The sequence below is a fragment of the Prionailurus bengalensis genome, chromosome A3 (assembly GCF_016509475.1).
Source record: "Prionailurus bengalensis isolate Pbe53 chromosome A3, Fcat_Pben_1.1_paternal_pri, whole genome shotgun sequence".
Classification (NCBI taxonomy): domain Eukaryota; kingdom Metazoa; phylum Chordata; class Mammalia; order Carnivora; family Felidae; genus Prionailurus; species Prionailurus bengalensis.
In genome coordinates, this window is record NC_057354.1 from 138090298 (window position 1) to 138094753 (window position 4456).

Sequence of the window (4456 nt, forward strand, 5' to 3'; positions counted from 1 at the left end):
AAGAGAAAATCTCGTATGCACCTAGTGGAAAACAACATAGCACACATAGAGGGGTGAAGAAAAATGACAGAAACGTCAGGTGATGTCTTGTCAGAAACAATAGAAGCCAAGAGACAACAAAACTATACTTTCAGGAGCTAAAAGAAAAAAGGCCACCAAGAAATCTATACCCAGTAAAAAATACCCTTGGAAAATGAGAATTAAAAAAAAAACCATATCAGATTGAAAAACTGAGATATTTTCATCAACAGACCTGACCTATAAAAATGCTAAGGGGAATGGGGCACATGGATGGCTCAGTCACTTAAGGTCGGACTCTTGGTTTTGGCTCAGGTCATGATTTCACGGTTGGTGAGTTCAAGCCCCACATCAGTCTCTGGGCTGACAGTGTGGAGCCTGCTTGGGATCCTCTCTCCCTCTCTTTGCCCCTTTCCCGCTGTGCTCTCTCCGTCTCTCTCTGTCTCTCTCTCTCTCTCCTCTCTCTCTCTCTCTCTCAATAAGTAAAAATAAATATTAAAGCAATTGTTTCAAAATGCTAGGGGAAGTTCTTCAAGCCTAAAGTTCACGGACCTACTGAAGGAATAAAGAGCTCCAATCAGAACTGGCAGATATTTCAGCAAATATAAAAGATTGTAAATATGTTTTCTTTTCTCATAATTTATTTAGAAGGCATATTACTGCTTAAGACAAAAATTAAAACAGTATTTTAAAGGTAATAATGTTTATAGCCACACTACGTATTCTAGCACTAACACAGGAGCTGTACTGGAGATTCCTGGCTAATGAAATAAGGCAAGAAAAAGAAGTAACACATGGAAAGAGAGAACTCACACCGTCTTTATTCACGGCTGCTGTGATCATCTAGAAAAAGAATCTTCAGAACAACTACAAGGAATAAGGCCACAGATATGAGGTCACTACACAAAATGAAATATTGTTTCTCATTCTATCAACTAAAAATGGAAAATTAAATTTGAAAAAAAATTCATTTACCCTGTGCTTAAAATAGTAAAATCCTTAAATACAAATTTGACAAAAAGGAGCAGCTTTCTGTATTTAAGTAAAGTAACTTAACGGTAAATCTCAGTAGACAGTGTTCAAGGTTGTAGCCCAGAAGGAAAACACTAAAATAACATGGACAGTTCTTGAAAACATAAATTTAAATGAATTTCAAGTGGAATGCAAAATATATCTGATTATCTGAAAAGACAGTGGGAGAAAAACTAGCAGGGGGACAAAACTCAGATGAGGCATCCCCCCTGAAAATAAAACCCCAATGCCACTGGCATGGAACAAACAAAACCACATCGACGACCACATCAGGTACAGACACACACTAGCTCAAATGGAATCAAAGGAGAATAGAAATGGATGGAACCAAGTTTACAATCAAATCAGGGGCCCAAATTAACCAACTTGGTAAACATGGAGGCAGCACAGAAATTCACGTGGACAAAATTATTTTACGTAGCATCCACGTGGCAAAGACACTTTCATTAAATAGCATAAATAACACGGTAACTTGCCAAGCCCAGACAAGCATTCAGAATCCGGGGTTTTCGTTGTGGGTTCCGTCCATTACTTACCTGACAACAGGGCACGGGAAAGGGTTTACTCTCTTCTACTTCATTCACAACTGTAAATCCCAGGTGTCAGTGGGGCGAGAGCAGAGCCAGCCTCCGGAGCACAGAGTCAGTATGACCACGGTGACAGGGGTCCACCTCACCCCCTCCAGGGGTCGCCAACCTCCCGTTTAAACCAGAAAGGCCGTTGCCCATCTTGGGAAAGGAAAGGAGACCCAGGAAATGGCAGATGCAGCATGAGACAACGCGTCTATGATAGAATCCTAAAGAATAGTAAGTGTGAGGAGACAAACTTTTAGTCCTGATAATTGCCTCCGAATACTGGAGAAGGAGAAAAGTTACCCAGTGACTGACTCCCTGCCTCTCTTTCTCTCTGACATTTTGAAAAGTTCAGTAGATTCACGAAGGACTGAAGACAGCAAAATCACAGGCCCATTATTTTTAAAAGGGCAAAGCCACCAACCAAGAGCCTCCAGCCAGCAAGTTCAACACTAGATGCCAGAGAACCTGGGGAAGTCTGTGACGGGAGGCGGGGGCAGAACCCTTGCACAGCCAAGTTGGATTCGGGCGGTTGGGCAGGAGGGTCATGCTGCGAGAGCCTGGAGGCGCCTCTGAGGTCATTATGGCTGCAAAGAATGAAAACACGGCCTTGCCAAGAAGCGCTCGACAACCTTCTGCTCTGACTCCGAGGTGAGCAGTGCGAGATCGGATGACTGAGTTCAAGGCTCTAAGGGTAGCCACGGGAACCCCCCATAACTAGAATTTAAGGAAACGTGCATTTTCCGGGTTTATCGTAGGGCCAGAAACACGGCTGAGAGCCACGAACATTTCCCGGTGACCTAATACTGTTCAAGGTAAAGATCACTTCACGCGGAGAAAAGGGAACCAACACCACCAAGTGCTTCTGCCTTCAGAGTGAAACCTTGTTCTTCAGATGCTGCCAACCACCCGGGAAGGCGGCACCGTGGCCTCCAGGCCGGGAGGTAAAGAGCCGGGAGATCAACTACACCCCGAGCCCCATACACCCCTGCCTCTTGCCCACGGCGTCCCTCCAGCCTCCACCACCCCGCACTCCTACAATCTCCTTTTCTCCCACCCGCCAGCACGGCGAGCTTCCCTCAGGCTTACACTTGGCTACACTAGGTGTCAGCTGTCAGCGTTGTCACTTCAGTCCAATTTGTAATTGCATTTAGGGGACAAGTCACATTTCACGGGGTGCTGCCCTCACTAAGCGTGCATCTCTGTGGTCGGGGACCTTCCTCCTCTACTTCCCTGTGGTCACCACGTTGCCACCCTTGGGGCCATCTGGAACACACCCCTGTCTAAACTGCACAATCTACGGCCTGAGTTCCATTCTCCGTTCCGTATAATACGGACCGCGGCCGACTGCACACGTCCTGTGCATCACGACTTCACACAGCGACTCGCGTCATACGTCACGCCATCCCCGGAATGGCGTTATTACCTTTGTAAATACTCAGACGCTGAGCCGCCAAGCGACGCAGACTCGTGCACGAGGCATTCTAATTTTACTCTGATTTATTCAGCAGTAATCACCGCGTCTTTGCTAAGCACTGGGTTCAACTCTGGATCTACCGAGACAAACAGATCAAGCAACTGAACTCCTGAAACTGACAACCGGAAGAAAATACAGAAGGTAAGAAGGCACCACTTTTCAATGTCCCTGTGCCTCCTTTCTTCCTCTCTGGAAAGAAGAAGGATAACAAAAATATTAGTAACTACCTCTTAAATGTGAAAAGGTTAAATAAACCAATACGTAAGGTACTGAGACAGCGTCTGTTCTTTGATGGCCAATGAGTAGCAGAAAGTAGTGAAAATAGCAGTGGTGTGAGAAAGCAGTACTTGTGGCTGAATTTTTTTTTTTAATCTGCAGGTGCGGTTATGAAAACAGTCTCTGCTCTGGCGCTCCCTGGATTTTTGTCTCTCCCGGCCGTTCCAGCTCTGCGTGGCCGTCCCCACCACTCCACACTCGTCTTGAACCCCTTTCCTGCGTCTGGACCAATTTTTACTTCCAAGAAGAAGTCTCGCTGTGGGTACTGAGTCTGTGCCAGCAAATTCCTAAGGAAAGTTTGCTTCTCTTCAGTGAGGCTCTCAAAGTGCCCGCCCCTATTCACCTGTCCCTCAGGGCCTTCCTTCTTCCTCACTGCGCTCGTCCTGACGGGGTTCTCCCACGTCATATAAATGCTTCGGACTTTGTACCACTGGCCTCTGCCTCTCTGTGTCCTGAGTTGCCTGGATCACTCTAGCAGAGGGTGATAGATGGACGGAGGTTGTCCTGCTAACTCTCCCTCAATAGTTGGGACAGGGTCTGGTATTAAAAGAATTCTCTTTCTCTGTTCTGTGTGTCGCTCTTCTCTAGGATTTCCTCATCTTTCTACTGTTCCCTGTAGACACACACACACACACACACACACACACACACACACAGAGCCTGGAGACAAACATGGACCATTTATAAATTGTCATTCACCATTCTCTCTGGCTATAACAGCCCCAGAGGGGTACTTCTTACCCCAAAGCCATGCCAGCTATGTTAGCATTGAACTAGAACCTCAAGTGGGCTGTAAAGACCGGAGCCCTGATACTTCTTAACTTTGCCAACATGATTTTACAAATGAAAAACAATTCCTATTAAAGAAAACACAGCATGGTGTTGACTGGGCAAAACAAAATAGGCATCAGGACTATGTCACTGTCTTGAAAAGTCACTATCTTAAAAAATGTCACTGGGCCACATTATCATGAAGAAGGTGTATCAGTTTTAATAGTCACTTCGTGGGGCGCCTGGGTGGCTCAGCAGGTTAAGCGTCCGACTTCAGCTCAGGTCATGATCTCACAGTTCGTGGGTTCGA

General features: G+C 45.9%; 1 long non-coding RNA gene across 1 annotated transcript; it reads left to right on the top strand.

The window, feature by feature from the left end:
* Positions 1-3044: 3044 nt before the first annotated feature.
* LOC122467038 lies at positions 3045-3802 on the top strand. The gene is made up of 2 exons (XR_006292832.1): positions 3045-3240; positions 3478-3802. It is a non-coding gene; the product is annotated as an uncharacterized LOC122467038 (long non-coding RNA).
* The last annotated feature ends 654 nt before the right edge of the window (positions 3803-4456 follow it).